We start from the raw sequence: 19096 nt of genomic DNA on the forward strand, positions 1-19096 counted from the left end.
ACATCAAGGGATACAATGCAGGGTTTTGAGTTGCCCCAGACACATTGGTTTCCCTGCTCTGTGCCTTTCTACTAGTTTGTGCCCACTCTGCCCCTGAAATCTATGTGCATCTGTAAATGAGCGTAATCTAGCTTCGAATGGACTGCTATGCTAGGATTATACTTAAGAGTTAGCATTAATATAGCAACTTGAAGTTTGACAGGTGCTTTACAAATATTATCTCTTGATTCTCCCAGCAACCCTGGAGGTAGGTTCTATTATTATCACCTGTGTTTTACAGATAAGGAAATTGAATCTGAGACGGGTTAAGTGACTTGCCCAGGGTCACATAGTTAGTAAGTGTCAGAGGTCAGATTTGAACTCGTCTTGCTGACTCCAGGTCCAGCACTCTGTTCACTGGGCCACCTGTCTTGCTTTTGCCCTTTTGTTTAATGTTTCAGAAAGTGAAAAACTCCTTTAATGACCTCAAGCTTCCCATGGAAATGAATACCCATCTAAATGTTGCTGTATGTTAGGAAGGTGTAAAATCTCATGTCATCACATTCTCACTATAAAGGAAACCAGATGACATGGAACCTGAAACCTCTTAGATACAAAGATGGGCATAGGAGAAGTTGGTGGAAAATGTTGGAAAACATGGTTCAGAATTAAGAAACAAAAGAAGCCAAAAACTTTAAGACTACCTTGAAGTCTCATACTTATACATTATGAATATTTCTTCAAGAAGGGGTCAAAATGCGCCCCCCTCAAATGAAATTGACTATGTCTTACCAGATAAGAAGTGACTAGTTGCTAAAGTGGTAGTCATTTCCAAATCAACTATTTGTACACAGTCAGACCATCAACTTGTCAGAACAATGGAAAAAAATACAAATTATAAGACTAAAAATGAATAGACACCCAAATACATCTCTGATCTCATCAGTTTGGATGTTACTTCCAATGATACAGATTATAACACAATCATGGATGCCCATCCTGTGAAACTCTCATATATGGTCCCCATATGTTTGTCACAGGGTGTCATGTTGGGGACCTTTCTTGATTTCTCTTGTTATTATGAAGATGCCAGTAGGACCAGGAAGCTGTTGTCCCTTGTGCTTGTCCTTCCCAGGCTGCCTTTTTCAATCACAATTTTCCTCAAAGACATAACTATAATTCTTCTAAGTTTTTTATTAGGCACTTAGTTACGAGTTAGGAAATCAGTTCCTTGGATTACTCACACCCACTATGCACACTTCCATTGCCATCTGTAATGAACTTCCAGTTCTTTTGAAATCACAGACATATAATACCAGTGTTAAGCTATCAATAGTAAAAAGATGGGTCTTTGTTTCTAGGACAGGTTGGGACCATTAAAGGAATTCTGTGATTTCCTCAAGGATATCCAGCCTATTCTCCTGCTCATGTTTAATTCTGGACCAAATTCACTGCCCATTTGGACTGTCTGTCCCATATATATATATATACACACACACTATGAGGATTTTGATAGATGTATTCACAAGCTATCTGAAAAAGGGCAAGGTACCAAACACAAGGAAAAAAAAACTTCAACTTTAGTAATAAAGCATTTAAGAGAGCATTGCTAACTACTAACCTAGACACCAACTTCCCCAAAATTTATATAGGAATATCTATATGTGGCTTGAGGGTATCTTCTCTGAGGGCATAAGCAGGGAACAGGCAAACTTTCACAAGTGAAATTCCACAGCAGATCCTATCTTTATTACATGATTGACTAAAGTTTATTACATGATTAATACATAACTGACTAAGATTTTTGTTTGTTTTTTAAATTTATTTAAGTTTTCAACATTCATTTCCACAAAATTTTGAGTTCCAAATTTTCTCCCCATTTCTCCCCTCCCTCTACCCCAAAATGCCAAGCATTCTAATTACCCCTATCACCAATCTGCCCTCCCTTCTAACATCCCTCCCTTCCCTTCTCCCCATCTTCTCTTTTATCCTGTAGGGCAAGATAACTTTCTATACCCCATTACCTGTATTTCTCATTTCCTAGTTGTATGCAAGAGCAATACTCAACAGTTGTTCCTAAAACTTTGAGTTCCAACTTCTCTTCCTCCCTCCCTCTCCACCCTGACTTCCATAATAGTTGTGTTGTGCAAGACTAACTATATTTCCCTCCATCCCATCCTGCCCCCCATTTCTTCTATTCTCTCTTTTGACCCTGTCCCTCCCCAGAGTGTTGACTTCAAATTGCTCCCTCTTCCCATTGCCCTCCTTTCCATTATCCCCCCACCATGCTTATCCCCTTCTCCCCCACTTTCCTGTATTGTGAGATAGGTTTTCATGCCAATATGAGTGTGCATTTTATTCCTTCCTTGAGCCAAATGTGATGAGAGTAAGCTTCATGTTTTTTCTCTCACCTCACCCCTTTTTCCCTCCACTGAAAAGTCTTTAACTTGCCTCTTTTATGAGAGATAATTTGCCCCATTCCATTTCTCCCTTTCTTCTCCGAATATATTTCTCTCTCACCCCTTAATTTCATTTCTTAAGATATGATCCCGTCCTGTTCAACTCACCCTGTGCTCTCTGTCTCTCTGTCTCTCTGTCTCTCTGTCTCTCTCTCTCTCTCTCTCTCTGTGTGTGTGTGTGTGTGTGTGTGTGTGTGTGCAATCCCACCAACTGCCCAGATACTGAAAAAAGTTTCAAGAGTTAGAAATATTGTTTTTCCATGTAGGAATGTAAACAGTTCAACTTTAGTAAGTCCCTTATGATTTCTCTTTGCTGTTTACCTTTTCATGCTTCTCTTGATTCTTGTGTTTGAAAGTCAAATTTTCTTTTTAGCTCTGGTCTTTTCATCAAGAATTCTTGAAAGTCCTCTATTTTGTTGAAAGGTCATTTTTCCCCCTGAAGTATTATACTCAGTTTTGTTGGGTAGGTGATTCTTGGTTTTAGTTCTAATTCCTTTGACTTCTGGAATATCCTATTCCATGCCCTTCGATCCCTTAATGTAGAAGCTGCTAGATCTTGTGTTACCCTGATTGTATTTCCACAATACTTGAATTGTTTCTTTCTAGCTGCTTGCAATATTTTCTCCTTGATCTGGGAATTCTGGAATTTGGCCACAATGATCCTAGGAGTTTCTCTTTTTGGATCTCTTTCAGGAGGTGATCAGTGGATTCCTTGAATACTTATTTTGCCCTCTGGTTCTAGAATATCAGGATAGTTTTCCTTGATAATTTCATGAAAGATGATGTCTGGGCTCTTTTTTTGATCATGGCTTTCAGGTAGTCCCAAAATTTTTAAACTGTCTCTCCTGGATCTATTTTCCAGGTCAGTTGTTTTTCCAATGAGATATTTCACATTATCTTCCATTTTTTCATTCTTTTGGTTTTGTTTTGTGATTTCTTGGTTTCTCATAAAGTCATTAGCCTCCATCTGTTCCATTCTAATTTTGAAAGAACTATTTTCTTCAGTGAGCTTTTGAACTTCCTTTTCCATTTGGCTAATTCTGCTTTTTAAAGGATTCTTCTCCTCATTGGCTTTCTGAACCTCTTTTGCCAATTGAGTTAGCCTATTTTTCAAGGTGTTATTTTCTTCAGCATTTTTTGGGTATCCTTTAGCAAGGTGTTGACCTGCTTTTCATGTTTTTCTCTTCTCAGTTTTCCTCCACCTCTCTAACTTGATTTTCAAAATCCTTTTTGAGCTCCTCCATGGCCTGAGCCCACTGAATATTTATTTTGGATGTTTGGGATACAGAAGCCTTGACTTTTATGTCTTTCCCTGATGGTAAGCATTGTTCTTCCTCATCCAAAAGGATGGGAGGAGATATCTGTTCACCAAGAAAGCAACCTTCTATAGTCTTATTTTTTTCCCTTTTTTGGACACTTTCCCAACCAGTTACTTGACTTTTGGGTCCTTTGTCAAGAGTAGGGTATACTCTGGGGATCTGTAAGATCTCAGTTCCTCCAAGGTGGCACAATCCAAAGTGTACACTGATCTGGGAGTAGAGAGAGATTTTTGTGACCGGAATCTTAGCAGTTTCCTCTCCACAGCCACCTAGCCTCCAGTTCCACCAAGCCAGCACTGAGGGCTGAGATTCAGATAAGCTGCATGGGCAGAGCCGCCATTCAGTGTGAGATAAAGATCAGCTCCCTCAGGGCCTCTACACAGAGCTGAGGTAATGATCAGCTCCTTAGTGCCGCTGGGGTTTTTACAATCCAACAATGGATGTGGGCTGCTGTAGGGGTTGCTGTGGGAACTGCTGCCACCTCCCTGATGTGGCTTCTGTGGCCACTGCCTAAGGCCAGAGCTATGGAAAGCCCTCCCTTCCTGGACAGCTGAAAAAACCCTGTCACTGACCTTTGGCACCTGTGGATTGAGGGATCTGTGAACTGTTGCTATTGCAACAGGGGATTCCACTTCCAAGGCCTGTTCACCACCAAGGCTGGGCTGGGCTCCACTCTGCATCCAGTGCAACCGACATTTCCCCTGGGCCTTTCAGGTCACCCTGGGCTAGAAATCTCCTCCACTCTGTTGTTCTCCACTTTTGCTGCTCCAGGATTTGTTGAGAGTCCCCGCTCTACAGGTATTTTATGGACTGTGTGGGGAGAGCCTGCATATGTGTGTCTTTCTACTTTGCCATCTTGGCTCTGCCCCTAAGATTTTTTTTTTAAAGAATCTGATTCAGTGAAGCAAAACCTTTCCTCAAAGATTCTCTTCCAACAAAGTGTCTCAGATCCATATATCAAATTTTTTGGAGATTTCTTGAGTGATTCAGTAGAGATAATGTTGTTCAATGACCTTTTGAACAGAAACATCCAGCAAGGCATAAAATCAGGAGGAAGAGTCCAAGTTGAGGGGAGATTCCTATGAATGATAAGATCTGCAAAATGGTGTTCTTTGTACACCAAGCCTCAGGACCTTGCAAAGCTTTCTCAAAGAGATCTATAACCACTCAAAAGAGTTGGCCCTCACCATTTATATAGGAAAAACCAAATGAATGAAGAATGGCTACTGCCCAGAGAAGTAGTCCAACATCACCAACTTAAAGAAGCTATTCAAGTGGAAAAGTGTGTGTTTGTCCTTTGTTTCCAAAGAAGGCCATGCCATCAGAGAAATAATGATGTGACTTGTACTTGAGCTTGTTTTGAGTGAGGGAGGGCTATGCAGGTCACCAGCCTCACTTTTTCTCCAGAGCCATCTGAATCCAGTGACCAGATATTCATCAGGATGACTGGGATGATCCAGGATGAGGCAGTTGGGGTTAAGTGACTTGCCCAAGGTCACACAGCTAGTGAGTGCCAAGTGTCTGAGGTGAGATTTGAACTCAGGTCTTCCTGACTCCTGCACTGGTGCTCTGTCCACTGCACCATCTAGCTGCCCCAAGTGGAAAAGTGGAAAATGAGTAAAAGAGCAAATATTACTACAGACTATTATAATTTCCTAAGGAAATTTTACCAACTTAGGAATTACTAATTAATTGCAACAACGAGGAGGTCAAAAGAACCTCAGCTAGCAGGCACTCGTTCCCCTGCCAAGTAGAAAGATAGGACAACCAATTTTAGAAAATAAGTTCATTTGTAAAATCTTAGAAGGCAGATTTGTGGAAGATTATGAGAAATATAGTCTCAAAAAGTACAACAAGTGGTAGGGGGAAAAGTTCACATAAAACTTGGTGAGACCTAATTAAGCCAGATAAATGAGAATACATTTAATAAAGTCAGGAGGACAAAGACCATTAAAAATGGTAAAGATCTGTCGACATTACTGAGACAAATAATTACCTCTATCATCATAGAGGAGCAACCACTGCATTTAGATCTCAACATACCCCATTCCTGTTGCACTATATGATGAAATAGAACAAATGAACTGGGGAAGTCCCTGATGGAGGTGCCCACGATTTTGAGGGCATTGAGGGATTTATTTTTAAGATATGTGAAAGAGGGGAGGCCACTAAAGGCTCAGGGAAAGAAATACCAGATGTGCTAAGAAAATATCAGCATAGCTCCTGGGAGCACTCCCACCTCCAACTCACATATGAGCTACACAAAACTCAAGGTAGAGTGAGTATGCACTCCAAACCTCACTCACACGATCACACTATTGTGTTGAACTACCTGGTTATATTCCTAGAAACTATGCCTCTCTCAATATAGCCCAGAATTATGTTAGCTTTTTTGGTGAATATATCACATTGTAGCTTCATAATAAAGTGAAATTCAGCCCCCTAGTCTTTCAGATGAACTGCTTTTTAAAATATCTTATTTTTCCCTAATTACATGTAAATAAATTTTAAACAATTTTTTAAAAGTTTTGAGTTCCAAATTTTATCCCTTCTTCTTTCCCCTTAGACGTCCCTGAGATGGTAAGCAGTCTGATATAGGCTGTACATATGCAGTCATGTAAAACATTTCCATATTAGTCATTTTATGGAAGAAAACTCAAAAGAAAGGAAGAAAGAAGAAAGAAAGGAAGAAAGAAAGGAAAGAAGGAAGGAAGAGAAAAATAATGTTTGATCTGTAGTCAGACTCCAACAGTCCTTTCTCTGGAGATGGATAGCATTTTTCATCATGAGTACTTTGGGATTGTTTTGGATCATTGTATTGCTAATAACAGCTACGGTATTCACATTTGTTCATTATATAATATTGCTGTTACTGTGTACAATGTTCTCCTGGTTCTGCTCACTTCACTTTCCATCAGTTCATGTAAGTCTTTCCAGGCATCTCTGAGAGCACCATGTTCATCATTTTTTATAGCACAATAATATTCCATCATAATCTTGTTAAGCCATCCTCCAATTGATAGGCATCCCCCCAATTTCCAATTCTTTGCCACCATTAAAAGATCTGCTATAAATATTTTTGTACAAATAGGTTTTTTTTTTGGATGAACTGTTTTCTTAACATGCTTTTCCTATCTTGTACTTGGGAAGATGATTTCTTATTCCCAAGTATAAGAATTTACATTTAACTTGATTAAATTTCTTTATTAGAGCTTTATTCTAATTTCTTATTAGATTTGATCCAATGCTTTAGCCTGTCAAGATGTCTTTGAATTCATATTCTATCATTAAGCGTGCTAGATTTGCCTCCTAGCTTTCTATTGCCTGCAAATTTGATAAAGAGACCATCTATCCTTTTACCAAAATCACTGATAAAAATCTTAACCAGCACAGCACCAAGCATGGCTCCCCAGAGCACTCTATTAGATTCCTTCTTTCAAACTGTCATGGAATCCTTAATGATTATTCTTTCTGCCAGCCATTCAGACAATTCCAAACATAACTAATGGATTTTTTTCCTTCTTTTGTCTACCTTTTCCATAAGAATAACATGGTACACTTTATTAAACACTTTGCTAAAATCTAAGTGAACTCTATCTATAACATCCCCCTCACGTCCCAGTTTAATAGACCTTTCAAAAAATAAGATTAGATCAGCACCACCTGTTCTTGATGAAGCCATCCATCCCCACTCTTTTATAGATGATCAGTAACCATCCTTTTCTAGTACATTATAACATTTCCTCATTATTCCAAGTTAAGCTCACTGGCCCATAGTTTGTAGATTCAACCCTCAGATATGGATTTCAAACAAAACTATTCCTCCATGGAGAATCCTGTCAGATCTTTGCAAATGCCACGTTCTCAATGCCTAGATGAAGCATGTGGCAATGTGACACCAGACAAGCACAGCAATAACAAAAGGCTGCTGTCTGTTTGAGGCATTTAAATTAATTCTATATTATCAATATTTGTATTATTAATTTGTATTATTAATATTTATTTTTTATTATATTATATAATTTGTTAATTAATATTTTAATTATCAGTACTACAAAGGTAATTGTACCTTAAGGATTTTTTCTGAAGAATAGAATCTAGAAAATCTAAAATACATTATCCTAAATAAGCTTTCCCATAATTACTGTTTAAAAGAGTTCTTTCTACAAAGCAGAAGAACTTTCCCTACTTGGACTGCTCCATATTGACTGCTTGTGACTTATGAATCAATAGAATGAAAAGCAATTTGAAGAACAATTTTATCAACTAGCCAGGTTTAAAGTGACAGTAACCCTTACTAGGTGGTGCAGTGGATAGAGTGCTGGGCCTGGAGTCAGGAAGATCTGAGTTCAAATTCAGCCTCAGACACTTACCAGCTGTGTGACCTTGGGCAAGTCATTTAACTTAACCCTGTTTGCCTCAGTTTCCTTATCTGTAAAATGAGCTGGAGAAAGAAATGGGGAACCACTCCAGTACCTTTGCCACAAAAACCCAAATAGGGTCATGGAGAGCTGGACGGGAACGAATGACAACAATCCTTGCCACAGCTGTCTGAGTTCAAACTCAGCTTTTCCAATCCCTAGACTAACAATCTACTAACAATTTAGGGAGTAAATTTTTGTAAATAAAATAAAACTAGGAAGAAGTTTATGTTAACATACCAGCTGCTTGATTAACAAATAGAACTATTCTATCTTTGGGAACATTTAAGCTGATTTTCAGTTGAAAAGCATGCTAACCATTTCAAAGTTGGAAGATAATAACCATGACCCAATTTTTTCTGTTCCCTCCAACAAGAACACAACTGTATGTTCTTAGTTTAGCTAAAGATACCCATTAAAACTCTTTTCCTGGGTCTTTCAATCTGTCTTTTTCTTCCCCCTTCATTCTAGGAACAGGCAGCTGAAAATGGCCCATGACATTAGTCCTAATGGACCACAGGACTGCTGTAGTGCTGGGTCAGGTCTCTCTATATGAAAGTATTGGGGGTAAAGCAGTAGGCTGGGGAGCGCTAGAGTTCTATGGTTATCTTGCTACATATGAGGGGACATCTTCCTAGACTGTTACAATACCATGTGAAAACATGTAACTATTTTCATTTTGTATCTTAAAATGAAACCCAGAAGATGATCTCTACATAAAACTCATTTCACATTCTAGTTTATATAAAACAGAGTAACAGTAAACAACCCCAATTTTGAGATACCCTATAACATCTTTCTCTGCCTCTCTATATCCTTCTGTCTCTGTCTCTGTTTCAGTCTGTCTGTTTGTCTGAGGGTTCCATGAAATTCCCCCAAACAAAATTAATTTCCATGTATTTTTATTTCTAAAAGTGTCACTATTACATGCAACATTTTTAAGGAGAGTGGTCTTAGAAATAGCATACCATAAGATAGAGAAGTAGCAGTATCTTCTTCCAGATAAATATCTTAAAAATGAGCTCTTCCCCCTCTGTAACCCCCTAAATCCCCACTCCCACTCCTCTAAATTTAATCTAAAAAATGCACCATATCAAATCTTGATCAGGAAATCCAAGAAAAAACTGAGTGAGTCATTTTTCCAATCCAGGTCAGAATAGACAAAGAGGTCTATGAACCCTGGGGACAGGGTCTGGGCAGAAACGAGTTGTGTGGAATGTTCCAGTGCAAAGGAAAGCTATGTATTAGGGCAAGAAGAGGTCTCAGATCCAGTGCAAAGGGACCTGTGCAGAGTGCTGGAATAGGTACCAACTGGCAACTCTGCACTTACTTCCCAGCTCTAGTTCACAGATCCACAGATGACTAGACGTACTGCTTAGACCCAAACCCATGTCAGGAACATGCCGACCTCAGACCAGGGAGCAGCAAACTTTTCCCTGGATCAGACAACTTTGGGAGTGCTGAAAGTAAGCAGGTAGCAGCCTGAGTTGTCCCTGAAAGTCTAGAATAATACAATACTTAATACCTTCAAGAAAGCAGCAACAGTACCAGACCAGGCAGTTTCTCCTGATGTGCACATAGCCTACCCTTAACATAAACTCCAAATTCAGGAAGTAGGCTGGAAGAATGAGCAAACCAAAAAAAAAATTCCACCATGAAAAGCTATCATGGTGATAGGAATGATCAAGACATAAACCCAAAAGAAGAGAATGACTCTAAAATATCTACAAGCAATACCTCAAAGAAAAATATAGCCTGGGCACAAATTCGACTAGAATTTCTAGAAGAGAAAAAGTAAGGGTAAAGAAAAAGACTTTAGAAAAATTTTTTTACAAATATAATTAGACAACTAGAGGAAAAAACCTGGAAAAGAAATGAAACTATGAAAGAATTAGAAAGGAAATTAATAGCTTGGTAGAAAAGGTATAAAATCTTATCCCAACATTAAATCCCTAAAAAAGTAGAATGAATCAAATGGATGCTAATAACTTTATGAAGATAAAAAAAAAATAGCAAAACAAAGCCAACAGATTGAAAACAGAGAAGGAAATCTAAAGTCTCATAGCAAAAACAACCTCCCTGAAAAACTGATCCAAGAAAGATAATTTAATCATTTAAAGATAATTGGGGCTATCTTAGAGTCGTGACCAAACAAGAAATCATTAAAGAAAACTTCCCAGGTCTCTTAGAACCAGAGGGCAAAGTAGAAGTAGAAGGAATCCACCAGTCACCTCCTCAAAAAACTCCAAATGAAAATTTCCAGGAACATTATAATCAAAATCCACACCTTCTAGGCAAAATAAATAAATACGTACACATATGTAGATATATACACAGACATATGCACACATGCATGTAGATGTATTTCCATGTGTATATGTGTTTGTACATGAATGTTTATATATGGACATATAGACACATATATACAATATTTACATATATGCCTATATGTATGCATATTGTGCACGTGTATATGTACGTATGTGTATACACATGTACATATACATATACACACATACCTGTATATACATATACACATACATGCATACATATATGTGTATATATGTGTATTGTGTGTGAGATATAGATGTATTTACATATACATTTATCTATATCTCACACACAGACATACACCACAAGCAGCCAGAAGGAAAAATTCTAGTAACAATAGCCACAGTCAGGATCATACATGATTTAGAATCTAACCCTAAAAAGGAGTGAAAAGCTTGGAATACAATATTCTAGAAGTCAAAAGATATAGGCTTATAACAAAGAATAAATTTAAAATCTACCTTTAATGAAACAGAAGACTTTCAGGCATTCCTGATGAAAAGGCCAAAGCTGCTTTGAAACTTTGAAGGGCAAACAGAGGAGTCAAGAGAAACATAAAACTAAACACTAATGAACAACCATATGAGACTGAACAAGGATAAACTGCTTATATTCTAATATGGAGATAAGATACTTATGTTTTCTCTGAAACTTAGAGTCAGGGCTAAAAGAAAAAAATCTAATTAGACAGAAGGTCTGGGAGTGATTCTGTTATATCTTGATGATCTTAAAATAAAAATAGAAAGGAAGAGGAAAAAATCCAGGAGGGTGAAGGTGCAGTGGAGGAAGGTCAAGGAAAATTATCTCACATTACCAAGGTGCGCAAGTAGAAGTTTATATGAATAAGAAGGAAGGGTTTGGGAGAGTAATTGACCCTTCAATTGCATTCTCACTGGTCAGTAGAGAGAATACCTACACAGAAATATATTTCACTGGAGAAGGAAAATAGAAGGAAAGGGGAGAAGGGGAAATCAGAGGGAAAATAGATTAAGGGAAGGATTAGTTCAGAGTAAAACAAACTCTATAGAAGTACCAAAATATTTATAGCTCTTTTTGGTGCAAAGAATTAGAAACAAAGGGGTACCTATTAATTGGGGAATGGTTGAACAAATTATGGTATAGAAATGTGTTGGAATACTCTTGGGCTGCAAGACTATACCGTGAAGTGAACACAACTTTTGTTGAGTTGTTTCAGTTGTGTCCTACTCTCTGTGACCCCATTTGGGATTTTCTTGGCAAAGATACTGGAGTGGTTTGCCTCTCCAGAGTGTTCTCCTTTTCCAGATGAGGAACAGAAGCAAACAGGGTTAAGTTACATGTCCAGGCTCACTCAGCTAGTAAGTAACTTAGATCACATTTGAAGTCAAGTCCTCCATGACTCCAAGGCTGCCACCTAGTCACCCCTAGCAGACCTAGGAGAATAATTTATATAATGAAAACGATATTGTACAATGATCCAAGACAGTTTCAAAATATTCGTAATGGAAAGTTCTATCCACAACCAGAGAAAGAACTACGGAATTTGAATTCAGATTTAAGCATACTATTTTCACTTTTTTTCCCTTTTTCATGGCTTTCCCCTTTTGTTATGGTTCTTTCACAACATAACTAATGTGGAAATAGGTTTAACATGTATAACCTGTGTCAGTTTGCTTGCTGTCTTGGGGAGGGAAAGGAAAGAGAAAAAAATTTGCAACTCAAAATCTAACAAAAATAAATATTGAAAACTATCTTTACATGTAATTAGAAAAAATAAAATACTATTAAGTGCAAAGAAAGAAGAAAACACAATATTGTACAGACAGCTTTGAAAGGCTCAGGTACTTTGATCAATTTGATGGCCAATCACAATTTCAGAGGACTTATGATGAAACATGTTACCCACCTTCTGAGAAAGAGGTGAAGGTCTCAGACTGCCGGATGTGTGTGTGTGTGTGTGTGTGTGTGTGTGTGCATGTGTATGTGTATCTCCAGTGCAGATATCTGTTTTGCTTGGCTGTACATGCTTGTAAAAGGGACTCTTTCTTTCCTTCTCAGTTGGGGATTGGTGGGTGGGAAAGAGATAAGTTTGAGTTTTTGCTGATTAAAAAAACCCCAAAATTTAATTTAAAGAAGTAGGATACCACTTAAGACATTGACCCAAAAGTAGAGAATATAAGAAACAGACATAAGAATGAATTTCTCACCAATGGATCGAAGTTACTCTTTAGAGCAAGGTCTACAATGTGTTATACTGGAAAGAGAACACCAGTTTCCATAACAGGACATCTTGGAGGAATTGTTCTAATTAACCTTATAAGATTCTCATGTAGGAGGCACTTCCACAGTGAGTTCACAGGCCATCAAGAGAGACCTGTATTTAAACATGTAACAGCCAAGACTTCCACAAATTCACAATGTCCACCTATCCTTTTTCTCATGTCTGTGATTAATTTTTTAGTCCATTCATTTCTTTCATTAAGTATTTGTGTAACACAGGAGTCTATTTTATGCTTTGGGCTATCTCATCTTTCCCATATTCAACTATCCTCCTTGAGAACAAGATTAGTTTGTTGGTGAGGGGGAGAGGAAAGAACAAGAATTCATTAAGTCCTACTATGTCCTAAGCATACTGCTAAGCACTTTATAGATATTATCCCATTGGATCTTATTAACTTTTTGTCCACCATACTCAGTGTCTAGAGATGAAGGGATTGTTATTCACAATTGTTAACTCTTAATAAAGTTTGTTTCCATTGAAGTGGAAATAATTCCTTCCTTCCTTGCTCCCTCCCTCTCTTTTTCCCTCCCTCCTGTCTTTCTTTCCCTAGCATTTAGCACTGGGGATACAAGTGCCCCATCGATGCCTAAAACATGATAGATTTTTAGTAAGGGCTTCTTGACTTGACTGAACAAACTAGAGCATTTTCTCCAAAGTGCACAAGCATCTCAACAATTCTCCACATACTTGGGATTGAGACGGCTTTTAATTATGTCAAGAGTAGAGATGAATTTCATCAATACTGAAGTGAAAATGAGTATCATAATAATGAGGTTATAGGGTCATTTGGGGAACCATCTTTCCCGTCAAACACCAACATTTACTTTTTTTCTTATGCCAGGATTGTCACCAATCCTTAAATCAATCATGAAGACAAAGAAGACCAAGAGTAAGAATATGTAGAGAAGAAAAGGCAACCTGGCCGAAGTGTTCCTTATTTTGTAAAGTAAACTGAGGATCACTTCCCTCAAAGGGCAGTCCTTATATGAAGTGATGTGTAGGTGATCACCCCACCATTTAAAAATCTCTCTGGCATGAATCTGCCTGGAATTTCCACCATTAGAAAGTCACTCCCTTGGGCTAAAGTTCATCCATTATCTGGGTCCTCTTTGAAAATTCAAAAGTCCCTGGGAGGTACTTGGAGATAGAGAATCCCAATAATTGTTAGTTTACTGCAAAAGTACTGTGAAGGAACAGCTAATTAAAAACATAAAGATTCTATGTTTTACAGGAAAGAAAAATACTCTGTGTGTGTGTGTGTGTGCATGCACGTGCACACGTGCATATGTCTGCATGTGCACTGAACAGGGGAAAGGGGATGAATTTGCACTAATCAACCACTTTCCTGGAGAAACAATTAACAGCACATACCTTATGGTCAATAGGTAGGCCAAAAATAACCGCATATTTTATTTTTTAATCTTGCCAACAAAACATTAAGTATGGATGAGGCATCATTATAAATCATATAGAATTTTTGAGGGCCTAAGGAAATAATGACAATATGACTGTTCATGTTTTGAAAAACAAAAAATAAAAACAGATGACAGAAAGCTGTAAGTACTTCACAGAACAAAGGAGCCGAAGTAGAGACCAGAGAAAAGTCAAACTATTAAGCGAAACAACCCAAGATAGAAAGTACTAAGATCTATCATAAGGAATCAGAAGAATCCAAATAATATTTGGAGAAAGTGAAAAGCTTCCTTTATCCATTCAGGGGTGCTACAACAAAAACACATAATAAAGAAATAAATAAAAACATGTAATAATAATAACTATATTAAACATGTACTCTTTCTAAATACTGTTTAGCAAACACATATTAAAAGTTATCTCTCTAAAGTTAATGATACCGTATCAGTTCTGAGCTCTCAACTATGGAAAGTTTCTATATGCTCATTGAAGAATTTTAAAATTAAGAAGAGGATAGAGATTGAATTCTACAGGGAATTCCTAGGTAAGGGAGACTCCCTCTATCAATCTATAATCTTAGTTAAATAGAGTCCTGAGAGATGACGTGATTTGTTCAGAGCAACACACCAATTTGTAAGTATCAGAGTTGAGCCCCGAACTCAGTTCTTTTTCTAGATCAGTTGTCTGTCTTCTATTAAGGATACACCACTGGAAATTCTGGATGATCAGATTCCTAACCTATTAAGAATTGTCAGCTATATTGATTTTGGAAAGATTCTGTTTGCGGTGCTCAGAAAAAAGAAGTGATTCATGACTGCTGCAACTAATTAGAAGGTTACTTGATTGGCAGGTATCCTTCGCAAACTCCTTGGAAAGAGAAGGCTTGACCTAGGCAAGCTTGTTCAATGCTGGAGGGCTGGGGGGGATTCATTTCATCCATTGCCAATCTGAATGAGTTACAACCTTCCATTATCGGAGATCTGTCTTTAACGGGATCAAACCAGGAAGGGAAACAGAACCTAATACGGTCTTTGAGGTTTCATATTGCCTGGATATATTTTCAAATTCGATGAGACTTGCGGCACATATCTAACAACGCCTTAGCTTTCCCTGGGAGTTTAGGAGTTGAGTTGCAAAATCTGTATCCTTCCAGTCTTTTGTTCTTCCACACTCAGTTGCCTAAGGGTGGTCTGGCAGGAGCCTGCACCATAAAATAACTGTGAAAGGATGGCACTGCATTGAAGCATTTTTGAGAGCTGTGCTATGGACGTGGGGCGAGGGGGAGAGCTTCCTCCTGGGTAGAAAGGGGAGGTGGTTCTAAAAGACCATTTCAATGCACAGGATCTTGCTTATTTTCCTTTTAGTAAAGATAGACCCTCGTCCATAATACCTAAGCCTCCCCACGTAGTAATTATTACAGGGAATGACCAAACTCTTGCATCCCTAAGAAAAAGAACATCATGTTTCTTTTCAACGGTGCAAAAAAGAAAACAAATCCGGGGAAAGGGAGAGTCAAGGCCCCAGCTACCAGCTTACAGGCTTCCTGAGGCAACTTGCCGGCTGGGCTGAGCAGCGGAAAAGAGAGGTGGGGCTGCTGAGACAGGGAAGCGAGAGGAGCCTGGATTAGTTGGGGTGCCTCCTGAACAGATGCATAAAACAGCTAGGGAGAGCGAGAAGAGCCGAGACACCTGTCTCAGGAGAGAGGGTGGAAGGGCCGGCCAGAGGGCAGGTGGGATGGGGTGCGGTGAGCCGGGCAGAGCGGGGCTCCCCAGCGGCAGTAATGCAGCAGGAGGGGGGCGGCGGCTGGGGGGCTTCGGGGAGGCCTCCTGGAGGCGGGTGGCAGCCACAGCAGCTCGGGGACACTAACGGACCCATCCTAGCAGGATCGCAGGGAGAGAAGCTCTCCACCTTTCTGGGCTTTGCCCATTTCTCTCGGAGGGGAGCTCCAGCCCACCCTCCAGGCCTGGCAGGAGTTTGAGGTGAGGAGTGGGGTGGGGTGGGGTAGGGGAGGTAGCAGCTACCCAGGAGGAGCCCCAAGAGCGTGGCAGCCCTGGCTCCGGCCCCACTGCGGCAGCAGCGGCGCCCCACTGCCTCCCATGCCACCCCAGAAGCCGGTGGCTGTCATGGAGGGCCCCGCGCTGCCAGGATGAAGGTGCGGAAGCCTCTGGCCGCCCTCAGACTCTGGTTGCCCTGGGCAGCTGGCGAGCTGGCTCTGCGGCTGGGCCGAGGTGGGGGGCGGGCAGGGCGGAATGGGAGCGGCAGCCAGTGGCTACCTGGCCGCCTGCCTCCCTGGCCTACCTGCCTACCTGCGGAGGAGGTCTGGTCCCCACCGGCTGACGTCCGGGCTACAGCTCACCCGTGGGAGGCGCGGGGAGCCGTCACAGTCGCACCGCCGCAGAGCCCGGAGCCGAGCCCGGAGGGAGGAGAAGGAGGGGAGGGAGGAAGGCACTGCCTTCGGAAAGAGGAGGTGGGATTTGTTCAAGCCGGACTCTGCGTGGTGGGCGGCTTCCCAACTCCTCCTCCGTGTGTATGTGTGTGTGTGTGAGTTGTGTGCGTGTGTGTGTGTGTGTATGTGTGTGTGTGTGTGTGTGTGTGTGTGTGTGTGTGTGTGTGTGTGTGTGTGTGTGTGTGTGTGTGTGTGTGTGTGAGAGAGAGAGAGAGAGAGAGAGAGAGAGAGAGAGAGAGAGAGAGAGAGAGAGAGAGAGAGAGAGAGAGAGAGAGAGAGAGAGAGAGACTGAGTGTGTGTGACTGCGTGTGTGTGAGAGAAAGCGGGGGGGACAGGTAGAGGGAAGTGGTAGGGACCACCACCCTCCTCACCGTGGGCTGGGTTTCTGCCAGGGCTTCCCTGGGGACTGAAGGGCGCGGCTCCCAGACACTGACTTCCACTGGTAACTTTCTCACTGGTTGCTGGAATTTCACAGAACAAAACCCTCCTGCCAATAGTTTTCCTTATTTGCTTCTCCTACCTCCACGATCTGGGATTTCCTTTTTCATTCCCTCTAGCACTCAATTTGCCAACAAGCCAGAAACTGTGCCAGGTTCTGGGTATACCAAGACCAAAAATGAGACAGTCCCCCTCCACATGGAACTTAGATGATGTCTGCTAAGTAAGCCTCGCTTCTTCCCCAAGTCAACAAAACATAATGTTGAATCGAAATCCCTTGTCCCAAAGTCACTTGAACCTGGACTGCTGTCATCTTTTCTTTGTGGTCTCCCAACTTTTACTTAATTCATAAACATTTTGCTTGGGGCAGCTAGGTGGTGCAGTGGATAGAGCACCAGTGCAGGAGTCAGGAGGACCTGAGTTCAAATCTCACCTCAGACATTTGACTCACTAGCTGTGTGACCTTGGGCAAGTCACTTAACCCCAGTTGCCTCATCCTGGGTCATCTCCAGTTATCCTGATGCGTATCTGGTCACTGGATTGAGATGGCTCTGGAGGAGAAGTGAGGCTGGTGACCTGCACAGCCCTCCCTCACTCAAAACAAAGTCAATTGCAAGTCATGTCATCATTTCTCTGATGGAATGGTCTTCTTCGGTGACGAAGGACGAACACACAAGTTAAACGTTTTGTTCATTTAAACTTAAGGTCCATATTATACATTATTATGTATTGTATTAATAACATATTAATATAATTAATAGTTTAATATGATATCAATAAATATATAATAATATTTATTATATCACATTATTATGTTATTCTGCTATATCATGACAGAGTATAAAATATATGTAATATATATTATTCCATGATATTGTCATATATATGTAATGTATTATTTATTATTATGTTATATTATTCTATTATGAATTTCCTCCTCCTAAATAAATGTTACACCAATTTCTGACTTTTGCCTTCAAAGTTGTGCATCCACTCTGATTATTCTGATCACTGCCCCTACTCCAGTCTAGAATGGGTCTAAAATTTTCTTGAATTGTCTGAGGTTTGTGTTCTTCACCCTGTCTCTTACCTCCTCTCCTCCACTCCCCTTCAGACCCAGCCAACACTTACATCTCACTTCTTTAACACTTTGCCCCAAGGGACATTTAGCTCATCCCCAATGTCCACATTGACCATAGTCTCCACAGAACTTTTCCTTGGGGCTTTTAGTTGTCTTGATACTACTGGCTCATAAGGCAGAATGCTGCTTGCCAAAAGGAGACTTCCTGAAGAGCAATGAGCTATTTTTGTGGGTAAGCTCACTGTTCTGCTGCTCCTATTACTAATAATACCTTCTTATCCCCTTGGACTAGTGAAAACATAGCTCTGACCTCAATGGGTGTGCTGTGATGAATGCCATTCTTTTCTATTTTAATTTTCTCTCTTTTTCCAAATTAATAAACATTTATTTTCTTCTCCTCTTCTTTTTCTTTTTTTCCCTTTTCCTTTCTTTTTTCTCCCTCCCATCCCATTCTCTTCCATCAGGGGAAAAAAGAAAAGACCCTGTAACAATTAGTGAAAATGCCCTTCCTTTCTTATCAGTTATTCATTCAAAAAACATTTATTCAGCATTTTCTAATTGCAATGTACTTGTGCTAGGCACTGGGGGAACTACAAAGATGAATATAAGTAAAGGTCCTTCTCTTAAGGAATTTATAATCTAGTTACTGGAAAACTGTTTGCAGAAAGTTTTCCCCATAAAGGTACATATCTAAAAGTATATAAAGAACTGATTCAAATGTGTAGGAACAAGAGCCATTTTCCAATAAATAAATGGTCAAAAGATAGGAACAGGAAATTCTTAAGGGAAAAAATGAGTTACCAATAACCTAGTGAATAAATGCTCCTAATCATTAATAATTAGAGAAAAGCAAATTAAAGCAACTCTGGAGTTCTACCACATGTTGATCAGTTAGTCAAAGATGACAAAAATAGGAAAATGAGAGTTGGTAGAAGAGCTGTGGGGAAAT

The 19096-nt window shown here is 39.9% G+C and overlaps 1 protein-coding gene and 1 long non-coding RNA gene across 4 annotated transcripts in view; one reads left to right on the forward strand and one right to left on the reverse strand.

Moving 5' to 3' along the window:
* The window catches only part of TMEM150C (transmembrane protein 150C), a 69951-nt gene extending 52968 nt beyond the window's left edge, over positions 1 to 16983 (reverse strand). The window contains exon 1 of one of the 3 annotated variants that reach the window (XM_072623960.1): positions 16489 to 16983. The gene's annotated coding sequence lies outside the window, so the exon portion shown is untranslated. Of the gene's footprint in view, positions 1 to 16480 lie in introns of all 3 variants that reach the window. The other 2 variants (XM_072623958.1, XM_072623959.1) reach the window with 2 other exon arrangements.
* On the forward strand, positions 16025 to 18025 carry LOC140514013 (uncharacterized). The gene is made up of 2 exons (XR_011970430.1): positions 16025 to 16161; positions 17186 to 18025. It is a non-coding gene; the product is annotated as an uncharacterized lncRNA (long non-coding RNA).
* Positions 18026 to 19096: the final 1071 nt, after the last annotated feature.

This window comes from Notamacropus eugenii, chromosome 7 (genome assembly GCF_028372415.1).
Source record: "Notamacropus eugenii isolate mMacEug1 chromosome 7, mMacEug1.pri_v2, whole genome shotgun sequence".
In the NCBI taxonomy this organism is placed as follows: domain Eukaryota; kingdom Metazoa; phylum Chordata; class Mammalia; order Diprotodontia; family Macropodidae; genus Notamacropus; species Notamacropus eugenii.